The 21084-nt window shown below is 41.7% G+C and overlaps 1 long non-coding RNA gene across 1 annotated transcript in view; it reads right to left on the reverse strand.

Annotated features, from left to right (window-relative positions):
- Positions 1–9889, reverse strand: part of LOC139600330 (uncharacterized) — a 152842-nt gene extending 142953 nt beyond the window's left edge. The window contains exon 1 of the long non-coding RNA XR_011682486.1: positions 9651–9889. This is a non-coding gene — a long non-coding RNA (uncharacterized lncRNA). The remainder of the gene's footprint in view (positions 1–9650) is intronic.
- Positions 9890–21084: the final 11195 nt, after the last annotated feature.

Here is a 21084-nt window from a genome sequence, read left to right on the forward strand (position 1 = left end):
GCCTGTTGAGAGCCAATCAGCTTCATACAAAGCTTTATCTGCAAAGCACAATGATTAGTGGATAATGGTGACTTATTTTTCTAAGCAGGTTCCTGCTCACCACAGTTGACAAGTAAAAACTCAGCCTAAAATCCTGAGGGTAGGATGTGTCACTGCAAGATATGCCATACTCTGTGTGAAGGAGGGGAGTGGGGTCAGGTAACCAGATATTTTGAGGTGTAGTCTTCTCTCCAGAGAGCTGCCAGGTGCTAGACTGAGACATCACCATATCTTTTACTATATCTGCTCAGAAAGGCAGGCCAAAAGTGCTGGGATCAGTTCATACAAATTTCTCCTCAGGTCTCTGTTGTGCAACGCTGGTTTCTGTTCCTCTTCTTGCAATAATAAGCTGCAACTGCTGCTTCAGGGATTCTACAAAGGATGCAGCTTATGTAATATCCATTTAGAAATGACAAAGCTTTCTTTTTTGGGCCTTTCATGTAGTAGTCCACCCACATGCAGGCGGTGCACACAAATGACGTATCACCCGGGGGCCGAGACTTGCTGCAGAAATTGATAGTAAGCTGTTGTTATTCTAATTATGTGTCTGTCTTCCTTAATTAAAGCTATGCCACAGGTCATTTACCCTGGTGCAGAGTCCATGAACATTAATCCTGGCAGTGTTTTGGAATCAGAGAGTTCTCATTAGCATAGGATTGGCTGTGAGGGAAGTATAATCATCTGAAACCCTTTACAAAGGAATGTAAATTAGCATCCATGCCTCCCATGTACTATTGACATAGTGAATTATTTTACCGGCTAGAAATGAAAATGAGCACGGAGCAACGGTTCTCATAACTGCAGCTCAGGCTGCACTGTGTTTGCAGTGGGGATTTGTGTGTGTGTGTGTGTTTCTGCAGCCAGAAACTCCAATTATCATCTCTGATGGCTCACCAGCTCTTGAAGCTCACACTCCTCCCCATGCAAAGCACTGCAATCTGTTTACACTGAAGTAATAACTGAGAATATAAAATAGACTTTAGAATGCCTTATTAATCTTGGTGTTCTTCACTCAGAAGCATGGAGCCCATATTAGGAGTGAATTAAGGTTTGGGAGTGGCTTTTGAACCACATTGTAATAACAGGAATAATTCTTCAACTTGTCTAATCAAGCAATGTTCACACTTTTTTGGTCACAAATCACACTGCAAGACAGATCTTTAGTTTTGCAAAGATTGAAACAGCGAGAAAAAAAAAGGGCTGCCTCTTGTCAAGCACTGATTCCACAGATCAGCAAGAACATCACCCACAGCTAATCAAAAACTATCCCTCCAAGGAGACAAGCAAACAGTCATTTCCCATGCTGGAGCTGAAGAGAGGAATGCAATACCCACGGAAAGAAGCCAGAAGTTCTGACTGCTGGTCTCCTACTCTATCTATCCCACACAATCCCTTTTGCTTTATGTGATTATAGCATGGTAGAAATAATAGATGCACTTCTACAATAGAAATTTTTCTTCTACAGAGTAAAGGTTTGTACTTGGAATAATAACTTCCCTGGCACACTTCCCATCCTGCTCAAAAGCCAAGCAATGGCCATGGCTAATAGCCGGCTATGGCCAACAGTACTGTAGCTATATAATTTTGGAAATTCATTTTCAAAGCAAAGAATTATGCTCCTGATAGTAAAGTATAGCCAGGACATTGAGCTGCGATATAAAACAATATAATATTTCACTGGCATGTGTGAAAATGCTGTATTATCCTACATGGATATAGTCTCAGAGTAGTTCTTACAGTGAAAAAAAAAATAGGAAGTGGCAGGATAAGTCCTGTTTTCCTCAAAGTTAAATAAGCCAGTTCTAAGGTGTGACACTTCTGGCCATATTTACCAGAAGGAAAAAAACACCCTAAAAAGAGGAAATAGTGCATTAAAAATGAGCAAAAATACCTACTGATCTTAAGGGTTGCATTTAGACAGTGGTAAAGCAGTCTGGAGTAAAGCAATTCCATTTCTGTTTAATTTATGCCATGATATTGATACAATCACCAGTAGCACAGTATCCAAGTAGCTCACAACACAGAGGTGCTATTACCAACATCATAATTTAACAGATGAAGAAATTAAAGTCCAAATTCTCAAAGCTATTAAAGTTTACAGATAACATATCTTGACAAAGTGACTTGCCCTATGGTCTGTCAGGAAATCAAGTTCAGGTTTCTCACTCCCTCAGCAGCACTCACATAACTGGCTCAAGGTTTGCTTTCTGTGGGATGGTTTTGCTTTTGTTACAATATAAAATAATTTTAACCAAGACTATATGGTGTTATTGAGTCCTATTCTGTGAATTTAAGAACTGTTCAACCTCACTTGCACTCTGAGGAAAGTAACATGTATTTTTTTGAATGTTCAAAGTAGTCTTGTGTGTGTATGTGTTTGTTAACAACTCACAACAGATTGATTTTCCCAGGCATATCTCTGTTTTTAGCAGCCATTTGCTCCTGGTCTCCAGTCATCATCACAATTTGAAGCCAGCCTACTGCCATCAGAATTATTTGATCTTCAGGGTGAGAGGACAATTATGGTTGTGGGCACTTTGACAGAGAATCTGAATGTCACAGCAGAAAGTGGGGAGCTGACAAAGAGGCTCCTTACTCAGAGGTTCAACATTCTGAGGCATTTAATTTTTTCTCTGTGTTTTGCTAGGGGTGAAAAAAAAAGTTGGAACATCAGTTAACAAAAATGAAGACAGGGCCATAGAGCAGTTTTGGGAAGGGAAAATTCAAACAATCTCAACTACTGTCTGCAATCAAACTTTTGCTCCTGATAGATATCTAAAATGTTTGGAGTGGATAGGCAGCAGTTTCTGGTTTTATTTTATGGCATTAATGAATGTGGCAAAGTTGGGACAGCAGAACCTTTGACAAAGGTGATCACCTAAATCAATCAGACATGCATAAGTCCATAGGACAAGATGTGATTAATAATATGGGGCTCAGAGAGGTGGTGTCACTGCAAGTGCAATCCCTGTCATCTTTTAGAGGCCGCAGTTATCAGTCAAGATTCCCAATGACTGAAAAAGGCCAAAGTCACAAATGTGTTCTTGAAGAAAACCAAGAAGGAGATGCCTTCTTGAGGAGGCAAGACCTTGAGAGGAGAGACCTTCTGCCTGTAAGATAAGGTCCCTGTAAAGGCCATAGAGAACATTTCCAGGCACACAAAGGACAATAGGGTGATCTGAATCAGCCAGCATGGATTTTCTGAGGACAGATCATGTCTCACTTACCTGGTTTTCCTCTATGATCAGATGATCAGCTCAGGGGACAATGGGAGAAGAGATGATGTTGATTTTGAAAGATCTTGGACTCAGTCTCCAAAAGTTAGTTTCAGCTAGTTGTTCAGGCATTGACTGCATAAGTGACAGTAATTTGAAGTAAAATTTGGCTGGACTTTTGGGTTCAAAGGCCTGTTATGAGCAGCAGGAAATATGGGCTGCATCCAGGTCATGGAGCAATGGTGCCCATCTGTTCAATGTCTTCATCCATGACTTAAATGATGGGACAGAACTCACTCAGCAAATTCATGGATGATACCAAATTAGAGAGAATAGTTGATAAGCTATTGAAATATTTTTGGAAATACTGTTTGGAAAGAAAACAGCAGGCTGGAGATACGAGCTGACAAGAACCATGAACTTCAAAAAAGGCGAAGTGCTGCATCTGGAACATAGTCATTCCATGTCCCACTATGGGCTGGGTTGTCAGCTGGATAGAAAGCAACTTTGCAGGGAAGGATTGGAGTGATACAGTGGAGAGCAGGTTTAATATGAGCCAACAGTGTGCCATTTCTACAAAGAGGGATGGCCACATACTGGGATCTGTCAACAAAAGCATAGCCAGCCGGTCAGCTGCACTATCCTTTGCTCACACACTGGTGAAACTATACCTACAGTAATATCTCCAATTTGGGATATACAAGGGGGAGCCCAGAGGAGGGCAACCAAGGTGGTCAGGGGGCTGGAGCACTCAGCATATGAATAAAGGCTGAGATTTGTTGAGGGGAAATTACTGCTACAGTTGACTACAACTACTTGAAGAGAAAGGTATAGAGAAGACTTCCTTCTCAAAGCTGAACAATACTAGGAAGAAGACATGCTGCAGCATGCTAGTTCTGATTATGCATCAGGAAAAAAAGATGATTCTGCAGGTGGTAGAATATTGGCATAGAGCCCCAGAGGAGCTGTCTCCAAAGGTATCACATTTGGAGATACTCAGAACTTGACTGGACACAGCTCTGAGCAAGCCGGTGTAGCTTGGTGCTGCTTTGAGAAACAGGCAGGACTAGATGACCTGGTGAGGTCACTTTCAGCCAAAATTATCACGATTTTGCAATTGAAGGTGAGCACAATGACTTGCATTTGTATTTTGAGAAGATAGCAAGTCCTAACCTGAAAATTTAGGACAGAAAAGCCATTTCTGCTATTACAACTGGGTTTCAGCCACAGTGATAGAAATGAGCTCTTCCTCCCCTCTCAAATTGCCTTCTCAGCTGTGATATCTGAAAGAAAGAATGACTGCACAGAAATCAGAAATAACCAAGTTTTACTTTATTTACATAACACCCCTGCCAAAAAAGCAGATGATCATTTCAGTGTGCTTTATTAGATATGCTGTCTAGGCTCTCATCAATTTGCATCACTTGTCATTACCTCCTGGGGGGGTCCTCAGGACACATCCAACTTTTTCATGAAGTGCTGGCATAGTCCCTAATACAGCCTCAAGTGGCCCCTCCAGTGATCATAGAAACACAAATGCAAAGATATCCTGAAAAAACACAGTACACACAAAGGGCTTTTACTCTCCCAAGTAATTTTGGACAGACAGCTAGGTCATTCCCTTGCCCTCTATTTTTATCAGGAAAGAAGCTCTTAAAATGCTGACTACAAGGTCAGAAGGGACGAACATAATTCCCAGAAAGCTGCTTGGTTTTGGGAGGTGAGTCCTCAGTTTCCCTGCAGAGAGCTGGACCGTGAAGAGGGCAGGGAGCCTTGAGGTGAGCACAGCTGGCTGTCCCTCCCCAGCTCTTGCACTGGGATCCAAGTAAAGTAAAACTTTTGCAGCCAGTTGCTGTTGTCATGCCTGCACCACAGCATGCAACAGTGTTGGTCCTTGTGTTTATATGGCTCAGACTACTCAGGGAAAAAGGCAGCTGCTCCCCCAAAAGAAGTGTTGTGGGGTCGCATCTATGCTACTCAGCAGATCTTTTTGACTTTTCTTTCCCTGCCTTCATTCTCCACCCAGCAATTCACAGCAGATGAGTGTTGTTGATAGGCACAGTGCTGTTTCAGAGACAGTGTGATGCATCACAGGGGGATGTCCCCACTCAGACGTCAAGTTCAAGGCTGGTCAAAAGTTAGACAAGGCTGCATTTGGCTTTTCTGACAGTGGACTGCAGCTGGGTCTGTTTCTGCCACAGAAAGGGGAGGTAAGGGATGGCTGCTCCTTTGTGCTCCATGGGGCATGAAAGGCCATGGGAGGAGAGGCTGCCTTTCTTCCAGGTGCAAACACAGCCCTCATCACCTCAGCCTTGGCCTTGGCTGCCATGGGCCACCTGGCTCTACAACCTGGATAAAGAGGTGATGGGACATTTTGCAGGGCCCTCAGCAGCTCCCCTCAGCAGCTGCTTTGTTTACCTGTGCTTTGTTTACTATGGAAGAAAATGCCTGGGACCAAGGCAAGCATCCAAACCCAAGCTGACACAGCTCATTTAGGCTTGGCAGGGAGTAGCTCTTCTGGATTCAAAGCCAGTGAAATGATGGCACTGGCAAAAGAACAATTTGCTGCCTGTATTTTTTTATTGTTTGTTGTGCTATGAGTCTTGGGAGAAGGGCCTTTGAGAGAAGAGGGGCAGAACTACAAGAATTTGACTCTGATCTTGAGAAGAGAGGGAAAGCAGGCCACATTCTATTTGTGTGGGTTTGTTTGGGTTTTTTCTTAAAACACAAAAGACAGAGGAAACAACGGACATTATTATACAGCAGGGATGCGGAGACATGGACTCCCATACATGTCCATGGGGTGTTCTTTCAGCTCTTTACTTCTGGGGCCTGCCTGGCCTGGTCTACCTTGAACTTGCTGAAACAGAGAGCAAAGACAATAAAAATATTGCAATTGCACTTCATGCACGGTCCACACTCATAACACAGGGACACTGACTTCAGTAGGGATTTAGGTACCCTATGTAACTTTGAGAAACTGGACTTGAGGGTCTCCCCAGATGCTGAGTCCCTCCTCCGGGCATGGTGTCAATGGTGTCTGACTTTAGGCCCTTGATTACTGGTTCTGTGTATGTGTGTGTGTGTGCAAGATATATTAAGTCATCTGACAAACAAAATCTAAACATTCCACAGGTTGTCAACTACAGAAGCATCTTCTCTAAATGTATGTAAACTAAACCAGTTTCATTACCAAAATGCTGGCAAACCCTCTATCTTGCTTGAAGCTCTTAGAGTCCTTTGTTTCCAAATGCACTAGAGGTAAGCAAACACATCAGGCTGCAGGAGCAAACCTCATCTCCAAAATGGGAAAAAGTCATGTCCAAATGACTACTCCAAAACACACAGATAAGTAAAGACAGAAATTTCAGTTCTGGGCTGGGAAATGTGAACGAGGGAAGTGGCCCTGCCGAGCAAAGCAGACAGACTGGCCACACAGAAATTGGTAATTGTAGAACATTCCCAGTTCCTGAAGTAGGACTCATATATCATGACCAGGGTGAGATGGTAGAGCACCCCTGAAGTCATCCTTGTCATCTCAGTCTCCTCCAGAAAGGAGATGTAGCATCCTGCATGTGTGCCTGGTCTGCATGATGTGGAGGCTGGGACTCGTGGCAGAGCTTCCTACAGAGCCCCACATCAGCCACAGCAGTGCTCAAATAAGGACTGGGAGAACTACTGGGATGATGTGCGGTCAAAACCTGAAGGAACTGAATTAATGGAAAGTGCAGAACTGATTTCTGTTTGACAGGATTTGAAATGTTTCCTTTTTTGCCTGTTTATTTTTATATCCTCCTTAAGACTTATTAAAATGGCTTAAAAATAACAGCTAATCATTAAATATCCAGATTTCCAGGTTAAAAAAATTCCATTATTTTCAGAAAGTGAAAATAGACATGATTTAGAAATTGACCTGTATAACGCAACTTGCTAGAAACATTGTTCATAGCATGGCAAACACAAACATTGGATCCATTTAAAGTTGAAAAATTTTCGTGCTGAGTTTCATTAAAAAAAAAAGGAAAAAAAAGAAAAACATTGTTCGAACTTTTTAATATTGCATCATTTGAGCATCTGGAAGCACAAATGTAATCTCAAAACCAAAAGCAAGACAGCAGGGGAAAACCAAACCAAACAAATCCTTCCTACCAATCCAAATGCTGTAAATGATTAAAAACTCCTTGCTGTGTTTGGATGCAACCCTGGATGGTTTAATAGCGTTTTGAGTTACCAACTCACCCTTCACAGAAACCCGTGATGCAAGCACTGCTGTTTGATAGACTTGTGCGGGTAACCCCGAGATTTGGGGGCTGAGATTTCGGAGAAATGCTCTTTTTTGGCAGCGTATGTGCCCGGCCGAGGCAGGGGGGGGCACCTTCCTCCCTTTGAGAGCAGTCCTGCGGCTGTTCCCGGCAGGTCGCGGTGCGGATCCCGGGCGGACGCGCTCCGGATTGCCCGGGCGGTCGCGCCCCGCGTGTCCGGGCGGACGGTGCCGCTGCGCGGTGCGGCGCCGGCACTGCAGGGCTGCGGGCACTGCAGGCTCCTCGGGGCTGCCGCCGGCACTGCAGGGCTGCGGGCACTGCAGGCTCCTCGGGGCTGCCGCCGGCACTGCAGGGCTGCGGGCACTGCAGGCTCCTCGGGGCTGCCGCCGGCCCGCAGCCTGCCGGCTCCGCACAAAGGGAACGGGAAAGGAAGGCTCGGGGGCAATGACAGGTGTCAGCCCGGCCGGGAGTTCCAGCGCGGCCGGGCTCCAAGGATGCTTCTGGCCTCAGTCGCCCAAGCTGCCAAGAGCTGGCCGGCCGGGAGTGGGCTGCGTTCCTTAGAACAGGGGCTCAGCGTGATGGGGCTTAAGCTCAGCCTAAAAGGGTTTGTTGCAGGAACCAAGGAGTCAACAAAAAAATATTCTCCTGAGCAGTGAAGACCCCATGTTACAGAGAATACAGGTTGACTAAGAACCAAGTGAGATTAAGGGAAAATTCCTCCTTTTTTTTTTTTTTTTTTTTTTGGGTCTTTTTGTGGTTTTCTTTCTTTGTTTCAGGTTCTTTTGGTTTTTGTTTTGTCGTTTTTGGTTTTTTTTGTTTTGTTTTGTTTTGTTTTGTTTTTTAATCTGTCCTGATCACACAAGGATTCAGGATGAGGATGTTTATATGTTTTCTAAGTCAGGGACTTGCAGACCCTTGTGTTGTGCTGCAGCTGCTATTTACAGTGGATTCTTGAGGAGGCATTTCAGTAAGAGACCAAGAGGAGCCAGAAACAGGAAAATGAAGTTCAAGGCCCTGTTCCCAGCCTGCCAAGAGGATTGGGACAGATAGCCCTTCTCCAGCCCCTTGTGTCCCTTACCTGCCTCTGTTTTGCCCCTCTGCTGTTCCTGACACAGTGAAACAGTGCCTAGCACAGACGGACACCCATCCAGGAGCTGCCATCATGCAGATGACATTGGGAATAACGCTAACAGATGGCAGGTCTGAGGAGGAGCCGCTGCCACCAATGCAGGCTGGCAGGCAAACATTCCTGCTCTGGCAGCTGGAACAGCGGTAGTGCAAATGAAACATGAACAATTTCCTCCCCGCCAGCAAAGAAAATAGCTCCAGGGAGAACCCAGGGAGAATAATTGCCAGTCTCCTCTAGGTATCATGGGAACACAGGCCATTCAGCAATCCCCTAGTAAACAACTGCATCTTATTTCTAATACAGAATAAAACCCCAAGAATCTAAGAGCTGGTACTGCACAATTGCTGAATTAGCTGCACCAGTGCCTCCCTCCTTCTGACCTTTCACTGAAAATCATTGAAGTGAGGCCTGCAGGAGTTCTACTGTATCCAAAATGGGCTCTTAACAGACAGTGAATCTCCTGTCACAGAACAATGCAGATAGGACAAATACTTAACATTCTTCTTGCTCCTGTCTTTGAAGAAGATGCTGATCATTAGACCGGTGAAATTCCTCCTCCTCTTGGGACTCAGCCAGGTCTCTCTGTTTTCAGATGCCTTTTTCCTATTTTTCTTTTTATTTTTTATTTTCCTTTAGTCATGGTTAAAATATGCTGCAGCCTTACAGCATGTACTGCAGGCTGGCTGGTGTGCCCCTAGAAACTTTCAGTAGCAGCAAGCAGAGACAGGGTTGATGCTGGCATTCACAATGAGCATGGCTTATCTTCACTGATATCCAAAGAGTTACAACAATGCAGAAATCCCGTAAGCCTCAATAAAGTAAAAATCCTGTAGATACTTGCTGGTAATTCAGAATAATATGCTAATAACTGGTGCTATTTGGCTCAATGGGACTACTCCTCACAGAGGGAACTGTGTCAGACTACCAGAATATCTGCACTCAGGCTTTCCAGCAGCAGTTAGTTATGGATACAAAGGGAATAATAAAAGAATAAGGTAGACATACCTCCCTGATGTGTCTTCCCAGTTTCCAGTAACTTCCTATGCCACTGGCATAGTTCCTGACTTTTGGACTCCTATTATAGGAAATGTTCTTCTATCTCCTGTGAAATTCAGCACACACATTTGTTGTCATCCCAGCAGGTACCAGGATTCCCTCCAAACAGGGGTCTCAACTATGATCATTTTATGCCATGGGTTCTACTTCACTTGTATTAGCAGACTAGCCTGTTTAAGAGATTTCTCTGAAATAAAGGACTTGTGTAAGGATAATGCAGTATATATTTGACTACCAGCTTTTCCTATTTGCAGGAACCCACTGAGAAATGTACCACAGGCTCTGGTAAAGGAAAACTGATGAATACAAAACTACTAGGAGCACACATTGTAATGAGCACAGCTGCTGTTTAAAAAAAAGTAAAATGGCAAGTTATTTCTATATCCAGGGCTTAGAGAGCAATCACTCTGCATACCCTGCAGCCTGGCACAGGCACAGACCAAGAAAAGATAAATAGAGGCCTGCTCAATCCTTACCACAATTTTTCTTTTGCTTTCTTTTCCTTGGTCCTCATTCCCCCTTGCCTTCACTGGTAAAACCCTGCTCTCATTTCCCCAGACATGGATGCAGCAGAAATAACGCGGGTAGGAAGCATGTTTTCCTCTGCTAGATTACTGGCACCCAGGAGCCCACTCCAAGATTAATTCTCCAGCCAGTATCTCACATCCAGTCTCAGGAGTGGAAAAAGCCATGGAGACAGACATGAATCACAGGTGATGCCTCTAAACCTTTTTTTTATCCTCCCTTCAATCTGATTCAAGGGCGGGAGCAAAAACCCTAGCACATTCCTATAGTGGCAAATAGTAACTAGAAAGCCTCTGGCATTTCTCAGAGAAAGAGCTGAATATATTTTGCCAGGATGGTTGGTTGAACACCACTGCAGCTCCATAACCCTTCATTTCTGTCCACAAAGCCTCAAAACTGTTAAGGTCTTAGGAGAGAGCAAAGAAGTAGGAAATGGGGGGGTCTGGCTTATGATGTGAGCAGCAGCCAGGCTGCCCAGGACTTTGGCACATCTCCTCCCTGTGATGGGGAGGATTTGGTTTCCATAGCAGCAATGGCGTGATTTCCCCCACTCTTCCTCTCCGGGACTTGTATTCCACGAATACATGGGAGTGATATTTCCCCCCAAGGCTTTCATTTTCCTGCTGCACAGTTTTGTCGTGCTCCAGCAGGTCTGCCTTTTTCTGCCTTTTTCTGCTTTTTCCTGACACTGGTTTGGGGAGCGAGGGGGGGCCATGGGGATGCCGTGCAAGCATCACTGTCGCCTCCCTCTCCCTCTTAACGCCACTCCACAAAAGATGCAGTGTTCCCTGTCCCCAACTGACTCATCTTCGCTGAGGTCCCCCTTTTCCTTGCCTGTCTCCAGTGATCAGTTCACGCATGCCTGGCTTTCCATAACAGAGCAGAGCTGTGTGCAAGTGCCAGGCGCCCGCACAAAGCTGGAGCGCTGCCTGCAGAGGAAATGTCAATACAGGAACACCAGGCTATTTACAAAACCCCTCTTTATCGTGTGACAGAGATGCACGTATCTCTAAAACAGTCATACCTGCTGTTTTGATTTTACCCACATGAAGCATATGAAGACTCTTGTTTCTCCTGATGAAGAGGAATTTTTTTTTTCAGTACAAAAGAGAGGAAAACAGGGTCAGAAATAGGATGGCATAACTGCAAACCACACCAAGTATTCTGGGGACTCGTAGGAGGATCTGAAAAGCAAAGCCTATTCATTTTTTTGCAGCTGATCTGCCTTCAAAGCAAATGCTCCTTTAGTTGTACACATTTGACATTTGTCTGCTTCAGGACCAAGTAACTTAGCTGTGTTCTTATTAGTACCACAAAATGTTTTCTTCTTCAGTGTGGAGTCAGTAGAGAGGAGAGGCCAAATTCTCCCTGATTTTAGCAGGCTTCCCAAGATATGGGTGCACTGTATGTTGTGCATATGTGCCGGTACTTCCTGTGCTCTGGAACATCCCAACCCACATATCCAGGGCAAATGCACACCAGGGAGTCCTACTGGCAGCTAGGATGGGGGAGCTGGGACTCAGCACTGGGCAGAAGCAATCCCCAGCTTTTAGATCACAGCTGGCACTGGTCCTACCAACACAGAGGCTGCCAGGCTGAGCCTGTTTTTGGTGCAGGCTCACCATCTAGGGCGAAAACGTTACAGAGCCCAGCACAGCTTGGTGCCTTGACCTCTCATGGAACTCTCATCCCATCCACCAGTGGGAAGTGCATGGCTTGGCATCCACCCACACTCAAATACTAGTCAAGACTATTCCCATTGCTCCCACCAGATTGTTCCCACGCTTTGGGCAAGTTGATGTCTCTTCATCTAGGAGAAAGAGGGTTCACTTATTGGCATAAATAAGTTTTTTCACTACCCAGTTGTTATTTACAGACACTAATGTTTCTAAGCACCTTGAAAGTGGTTTTGTCATTGCTTTATTGCTCTTGGTAATATCATTGCACTTATGTGGTGAAAGAGCCCCAAAGACTGCACTCAGGAATCAAGACCTCCTTGTGGAAAGTGATGCTGAGATAAATTTGACCACAAAATTCCCATTAATTTCCATATGTCACTGAATTCTCCAGTCATCTTGGAAGAGCCTTTTGCTGGAGTGCAACATCTGTTCTGGCTCGAAAGATAGTAGTAAACATCACATCTTAATTAAAACTCTGTGTACAGTTTTGGGAGACATTCCTCCTAGGAAAAAAACCAAACTTAATGGCTTTGCTCCCATGTGCTGACAAAAAATGCCTGTTACTGTCCTTGTTTTGGCAAATGCCAAGTCCCCATTTGTCAGAGTAAGAACAGAGTTTGGAGGAAAGGCAGCAAAAGGACTCTCACTCCTCTTGGCACAGTGTCCCTTGGTGAGAAAATTGCTTTTCTTTTCTCAACCACATTGGTAAGAAAGCCCCTCTAGATGAGCTTCCAGAGCTTCCAGATGTAGGTCACAGGTTTAGCATGGGATTTGTTATGCCATGTTCTTCTTCTTCCACGGCACTTAAATATATCTCTAAATGTTTTTTCAACCAGCACAATGCAGGATGATCCTGATACACTAACTATTACTTTATCAGTCAGGTTCACAAATTGACTATGATGCAAATATTTTTTATTCTCAGTTTCCCTTTCTTGCAGCACTGCAACAGGACTAGTGTAGCTATATTCTTATTCAATATGAATAAAAGAGCTTCAAAAACCTGTTTTCAGCATTCAACCCCTATTTGGGCCCTGCAAGTTTCCAAATAAAGTAAAATTTTATTAGAACTCTGTTCAAAAACTTCTTTTGTTTGAATAAGACTGGAACAAAACTGCAAATTCCTCAAAGGATGCACCAGAGCACACAAATTATTAAAACATTTATTTTAGTTGAATTCTTCAATAAAAGGACTATTGCAGAGACCTTCAAGATCTATCATGATATAGAAATAAAAATATTCGGAATATATAAGTGAGAATATGGGTTTCACCGAGCATCTGCTGAAACCTTCCATGGCTCCCACATCCCATCAAGTTCCTCGGAGGTCAAGCAGCCTGTGAGTTCCGGATCCCCACTGCCCAAACATCTCCACAGAAAATAAAATCTGGTCTTATCTAGATGCCATGTAGGTACACAAACCTGAACTAGGTAAATAAACCTTTTGTAGTCAGTGTTGCAACCTGTCAGACCTAGATAACATAGTATGAAAATGAATCACACTCAGCTTTTCTCTCCTGACTATAAAGGAGGTCTTGGTTGACTAAATCAAGTGCAAATATCAGTATTTCATCTGTCTGAAGTCAAAGAGTCACAGAATGATTTAATGTAGTCTGGAGATCCAAAGCCCTACTCAGAGCAGGGCTGACTTCAAAGTTAGATCTGAAAAGCTGAAGACCTTGTCTAGCTGAGATTTTAAATTTCCATGGCTGCAGATATCATTGCCTTGCTGAGTAATGACCTCACTGGGAAGGAAAGAACCCCAACTTCCATGCAATCAGAATTTCCCTTGACATAACTACTAACTGCTCCTTTTTCCATCACTATGCAGCATGAGATCTTTTCACTCAGGGTTAGTGTGACTCTGACTTTCTCCATTAAAGAGGGCTATTAGGGTGTGAGCAAATCCTATCCTTGGTTTCCGGTCATGGGGCAACAATCACTTGTGTATTCTTTCAAAACAGAGGAAACCCTAAAATGTTTCAGATTGAGGAGTGCATGCTCAAATGCTAGGATTTCCCAGAAAAGCTTTTTTGTCCATCAGAATTTTTATACAGCGCTAGTGCTGAAGTGGGAAGGTTTTTGCTAGGCCGCTAATTTATTTTCTATTTTGGGTTCATCCTTCCTTTGATAGCTGATCTGGATTTACACCTCTTGGCATAATCTCATGTTGGTACAAACGTGCATTTTGCTTTTGGAGGCATGGCACAAAGGCTGCTCCACAATCCAGGCTATAACTCTTTCCCTGTAGGTCTTTCAATCTATATAAAGCACAGCATAGCTGAGTACAAAGCAGATAGAAAGAGCACATAGGTCACAACTGCATGACTGTGACTGTGCAATGAATCCTGTGAGTGTACTTTGATTGAAAGTTGCAGTCTGTTTTGAATAATTTCTTTTTTTTTTCTTTAGCAATGACCTGCTTGTTATTTCAAAGAAAATTAATGAACAAATCAAACCAATCCAAAATCCATCCTAATCTATTTCTGTTTCTGCTAAGTAACTTAGTATGATAAGACAATAAGTCAGCTCTACAACTTAAATATAAAAAAGCTGATATTCATCAATTTTTGTTTTGTTATGGATGGTGTTGACATAAATGGTGACCAAAATTAAGAGCTTATTCTGGAGCTGCTATGCTTTTGCTGAAAGCAAATAAATGATGGATAGCCTCACTTTCAGGAATGTCTCAAATTGCAAAAATAAAAAATCAGAAGCTTAGTGATTTGTGTCCTTGGGAAAGCCTAGGCAGATCATTTAATAGATTTTTATTTTACAAAGAAAATAGGAGCTGCATAAATATGTAAATGAGCCATCCAAGAATGAGCAAGCAGGAGAAATATTATTGCTATTTGACTGGCTGGCGTGATATATATATATTAACAAAAACATGCTCAGAGTCATACATGGCTCTTGTGTGCATTTTTAAACACAGATGCATAGCTGAAAGTCTGTGCCTATGCATGCAAATAAGTGATAAAAATATGGATGGGAGCATATGCATTCAAATTATTTGGCACCTCTATTCAAACAGCAGAGAAATCTGTATGTGTCATGATTTCCTCTAATTCCAAAAATCTTTCTTCCTGGACTTGTCTGCATGTTCTCAAGCACAAAACAATCTCTTCTGAGATACTGGAGACCTTCAAATTCATTGCTATATTTCACATTTTCTGCCAATAATTCTGTGATCACAGTAAAAATATTTTCCATGTAAGACTTTCATATATTGATCCTACCACCATATTCTTTTGCAAAAGTATTCATGTTTGTTTTCATTCAGGAGTATTTTATTTGTTAATCAGTATGGAGTAGAGTTTGGCCTCTTCTAAGACGTCTCCCTACAGACTGATGAAACCATAGGGTTTCCATGTCCAGCTCACAGAGAATTCTTCAAAATCCAGCTCTAGTTCCCAGTGTGGTCGGCTTGAACAGTTCTGTCATCATCATCACTGGAAAATAGTATCATCTCAGTTTATATCCAATATGCTGAAAAAAATTGAATGTTAATACTAGATAATGGAGAAAGAAGAATGCAATGCACATTAAACAAATAACAAGAGAGAGGCCATGGTAGGTTGGCAGATTGGCTTTTGGCTAAGAATACTCCATCCTCCTCCCTTTTTTTTATGGAAGATGTTGTGCTTTCTAAAAAAATAGCAAATTTTCACTCCAAACTATCTGGGATTGTTCACTTCAGTATTTAAACACACTCCCTTTGGTAGTGATTTTACAGTTCATATTCTTGTTTTCACAAGTTTTATCCATTTTTTGCTGGCACTTATTCTCTCATCATGAGGACTTTGAACTTGTGTCCATAAAACACACTTTCAGTTCCCAAGCAGCTATACCTGGGGGAAGGTAATTCACACTCCTCCAGCCAAAGGACTAATCAGATTAATCACAGCTGATCAGTAATTTAAAACACAAACCACAACATCCACAAAACATTTGCTCATGATCAATCTTCAGAGCTGAACATTTTAAATTCCCTCTAACTCAAACCATACCTATGAAATCTGCAATCTGCAAACAAAAGTAAAAATGCTACAGCAATTTCAAATTGTTACCTCTGCTAAGTAACTTAGTATGATAAGACAATAAGTCAGCCCTACAACTTAAATATAAAAAAGCTGATATTCATCAATTTTTGTTTTGTTATGGATGGTGTTGACATAAATGGTGACCAAAATTAAGAGCTTATTCTGGAGCTGCTATGCTTTTGCTGAAAGCAAATGAACAAAATAAATAAGAACTAAAATGCTGCTTCCCACAATGGACAAGGCAGGAAGCAGGAAGCTGTTCAAATTTGCCTGAGTTTGTTTGTAGAAACTGCATATTCAGAATTTGAGAATTCTGATATCCCTATCCCTTAGAAAAGCATTCACTTTCACATAGTGGGCCTTCTAACAGCATCCACAGCCAGTCTAATACTATAGTAGAGCATTACAGCATCCAAGGCAGACAATTATGACTTTTGAGAGGCTTTTACAACACAGCACCAAAACCAATGCTGTCTCTCAAAACTCATGAAAAGGTGCTGTTTTTAGATTGTAGATGCTGTGCATTTGGGGTGCTCTGCGACAAATGCAAACTGCTGCACTTGCCTCCTAAACACATAGTAGAAAAAGGCATGGGATTTCCATTCTTTGGGCATCTTGTAGAAATCTCCCCTTCTCCTTCCTCAGATTTGAGATCCTCTGGTACGTGTCTCATGGCTCTGAAATTTTGGGATGGTGGCTTCAGGGCCTGGAAGTGTGAGACAATGCCTCTTGGTCTGTAGATCTTAAATATCTAGACCCTTCAGATCTTTGTGCATTGTCTGCAGAGTTGCTGAATCTGGTAGTGGAATTACCTAGGAAGAAGAACAAAACCACCATAAATACACAGATTACAAGTTTCTCCTTAATGTCTTCTTATCAGAAGTGTGGAATACGTATTAAACAGACCACTCAAAATCTTGAATCTATTGCTACCAATTTGGCTGAGGTAGGCAGGATCAAGAATATCAGAAATGTCTATTGCTTCAAAACCAGTCTATTGATATTGTCTATTGCTCAAGATGCTTGGTAACTTCATACTGCACAAACTGGAGAAAAACATACAGTGGATAGGGTACAAAAAAATCTACCTTGCCCATTCCTGTGTTTCTATCAGAACCCAAGATAACTGGGTTATTTCTCTTCATGATCTACCTTTTCTTAGCACTGAAGCCTTGTCTGGAGTCTTAGGTGGCTGCTATATAGGTATGGAATAGTTTCACAATATTTATCCCCCTTATCCTCTCTGCCCTTCTAAGACTGATGAGGAGGTCGATCTGCCTTGTCCATTGTGAAATAACTTCTGCCACAGTAATTGGTACAGCTGAGATTAGAAACGTTAGCAATTATTCACACAGGAGAGTACTTGCCTCCTATACTCAAGATGTTCAGATAGGGTCTCATAGCAGCAGGGTGCCTGGAGTTCTAAGCAATAAGTTTGGGATTTGTTCCATAACAAACAAGAAAAGATTCTTCAAAATTTAGACTCTCATCTCTTGAGCCAAACATACCTTATGCCATTTATTCTTACAGCTCACTTCAGAGAAATATTATGATGGAAAATCTTCCAAGTCTGCTGAATTGGGCTGTTAGCTAAGCTGAGTGAAATTTCAAAAAGCAGCTTCTCTTCCATATTTTCAGTCCAGAAATACTGCTGCAGTGGGCAAGGGCAGATTTGCTCTTCATTGTGATTATTCTGGCTCCAGCAAGTCCTGCAGGCAGGTATCATTACAGTTATCATTATCTGCCTCCCACAATTAACTGTGGTCCTCTCCATGCCTGCATGGATTGGAAGCTTGTGAGTGCATGGTATGCCTGCAGCAGGGTTTGAATCAGGGATGAAGAAAAAGGAGAACTGAGATAAGTCTGTAAGAATTCAATACTCCAACACTTCCAGGTCCTGGGGAAGAATCATGACCACACAAAGAAGACTCGATAGCTTTAGCAACTGTGGCAAAGAGCTGCACACAGGAATATGCTTGGCAGAACCACCCTCTGCTCAGATAATAAGGCAGGGGGACACATTTCCACATCGATAAATTCTTCTTGCACTAAATCTTTAATAGGCAGGTGTAGAAATGTCTTCATCATCATGATGCTTTTTCTGCCTCTTGTATCCAAGAGTGTCTCACCATGGATATCTGTTTCAGGCTAGCTGCATCCTAAATGAGATTTTTGTTCCCTGCTTCTGTTTGTGTATAACAGCCTCCAAGACTGCTGGAGAGCCAAGGAATGACTGGCTTCTTTTTCAGTCTCAGATATTTGCTCCATAGAAAGCGGTTCATCATTAGCCTGTGCACTCTTTAACTCACTTGCTAAAATGAATGCTGCTGTATGCCTCTTTTCTCCTATAATTTATTGTAGTGGGCAAACAACCTCATTCTTTCCCTCTAGCCTCTGCCCAGTTTGCTAGGGATAAATGAGTACATACAAAGGCATCCAGTCCTGATGTGAATATAATTCAAGGAATGAATTTTCAGCACCACACATATGGGTATTTTTTCTTCCTGCAAAACCTGTGAAATTATTTCCATATTGTTTTAGTTTCCTAGTATCAGCTTTCCAACCTCAGATACTTTAAAAAGTTTTTGCTTAAGTTATAAATGCTCTCCTATCATAAATTCTGTGTTAGCCTCAAAAATAACAACTATTTTTCACTTTCTGGATTAAGCCTCCTTCATGAAGATTGTTTCTGGGAACAATGTGATGAATTATGAGTTATAGCTGGGAAGACTAAAATAAATCATAATTGAAGTGCAAGAGGTTATGACTCTTTTGGAAAATAGGGAAAAGAGGGAAACAAAGGTCATTCAATTAAGGCTGTTTCAAGCTTTTTTTTTTTTTTTTGTATCAAAAAGCACCACTTTGAAAGTCTCCCAGAAAAAAAAAACCAAGTCTCTGTACAAAGTTCAAATGTCACTCTCCTTCTAAAAGAGCATGTAAGTGAAAGCTGATTAACACCTAATTGACATTAATAAGGCAGAATCTGGAGAACTAAGAGCTGAAGGGTCATCTTAGAAAAGATTAATGGAGCTAAATGTTGTATGTAAAACTTAGCTAAACATTTATTGAAGGGAGTATAACAATCTACAATCTATGAAAGAAATATTTATTGAAGAAATAAGAGGACTGGTTCATGCAGATAAATATACATAAATAGTAAGTTGAGCTCTGTGGAAGACAGGCTCTTTTCAGCACAAATTGGGATTTTAATAATTGTTTTAATTTGAAATGGTGCTTCTTCAGTTTTAAAGTTTATTTCAGATTACTCCTAATATTCAAAACAGGAAATAAGAGCTGCTTCAAAAGTTGTATTGAAATCAATCATCCTGAAGATGTTGAAACTAGCTTTGTCTAAATCTTTACCCTTTCTCCTAAAAGAACATTCTAGTTTCAGCAGTCCAACTTTCCCATTTTGTGGTGCCTGTATTTTCTAACACACTTTTATATTAAATAGTAATATAAACTAATGAAGAGGGGTCAGCTGAAGTTTTCACTTCCTAGCCAATATACACACAGTCTGACCCTTCTTAAGAAGCCATTATTAAAGGAAATTAGAGAAGTGTAATTGTACACAGGATGAGACTCTAAACCCCATGAGACTCTAAACCCCAAACTATGTCACTCTGATGAACGCATCTACTAGACAAGGAGAGTGTACAATTACCTTTAACTTTCCCAGTCTCATTAAAAGCAAAAGATTGCTACTAACCTAGCCCCTAAAATGTTAAGTGAATGCAGGGTTGCTCAGGAGTTTTTTCTCAAAATATCTTACCATCATGGCACCATATTTTTGACCCAATGTCATTTATGTCAGCAACATACACTTTAAACAAAAACTACGACACAAACATCACTATCAACTCTGCATCTGTGCTTCTGCCATGGCTAGCATGGAGTTACATGAGCCAGGATGTGTCAGTGCTGAGGGAACCCAGGGATCCAAGTTGCAGAGTAATTTAGAGGACTGAGGAAGATCAAAGTATCAAATACAGCAATAAACATCCACAAACCTAAAGGAGCCTCTCTAAGGAGTTTCTTGATTGACTCACCTTTCATGTCCTCCAGCTTTTCATGGGGATGGTATAAAGAAGAAAGCAGAGAGTCAAAATAAAATCATCTGCATGACCCAGTTTTCTGTAATGATAGTTTTATGAAGCATTTACTAAAAGCACATATTAAAACCAACTGAAAGTGTTTGAGTCACCTGTCACAATTTTGTTTTTACAGCTGAGTTTTTGTAATTCATTCTTGTGCAGAAAAATCAAGCTTGCATATTTCTAAGAAAGATAACCAAAGCAGAACAGAAATGTTTTCCTTTAGCTGCAACATATGCTCCAATATTGCTTTAGGATAGAGCTCAGTGACTCAAAGAGAAATACTAAGGTATTTATTTCATACAGCTGTTGTTGGAAAAATCACTTTCAATTGGAACATCTAACCAGAACTATGATTCACTGCTTAAAAATATCGCAAAAAATTATACATCTTGAAATATAAACATTGTTTTCAGGCTCCCTTATAAAACGTGTGTTCAGTTTTTTGGTAGGCTCACCCCTCATTTTTATGCTGCAACCTATTTATTTCATATGTTTAGGCCTTTGCTACACGTAGAAGGGGAAAGATCAAAACAAACACAGTAGTTAGTAGTTCTGAATTACATTTGCGCAAGAAGACAGAAAATTAACCCTTAGATAAAATTAATTGTGAAAAGAACTCTCTTAGTCTAGTCACATATTGATTTTTGTCTCAAATCTCTTTTCAGTTGCAGGAATCAAATAGAAATCCATGCCATGTCCTTGCTCCCATGACTGTCAGAATTCAGGTTGCCCTGGAGACATGATGCTGCATTTGTAGAAGGATAAGAGAGAGAATTCAGTCCTGCTGTCCTTTGGAGACCATACTCCCAAAATTCTTCTCTGGGTCTCCTCTCAGCCCTGAGAGCTTGCAGATGAAGACAGCCAAGTATTTATAATGTGAGATGCTACTGTAAATTAAACACTTACTAATGAAACATCAGAGGGATCACTTTAAAAAGCTAGCTTCCTATTTCTCTGCATGCCTTTGGGAAATACATAATCATGCTTTTTAGCAGCACAGCCACAGGCACTGTATATTTAAAGCAAGCACAACAGCAAA

The sequence above is a fragment of the Agelaius tricolor genome, unplaced genomic scaffold, assembly GCF_023055355.1.
Source record: "Agelaius tricolor isolate 1412-34295 unplaced genomic scaffold, bAgeTri1.0.p SCAF_26, whole genome shotgun sequence".
NCBI classification, from domain to species: domain Eukaryota; kingdom Metazoa; phylum Chordata; class Aves; order Passeriformes; family Icteridae; genus Agelaius; species Agelaius tricolor.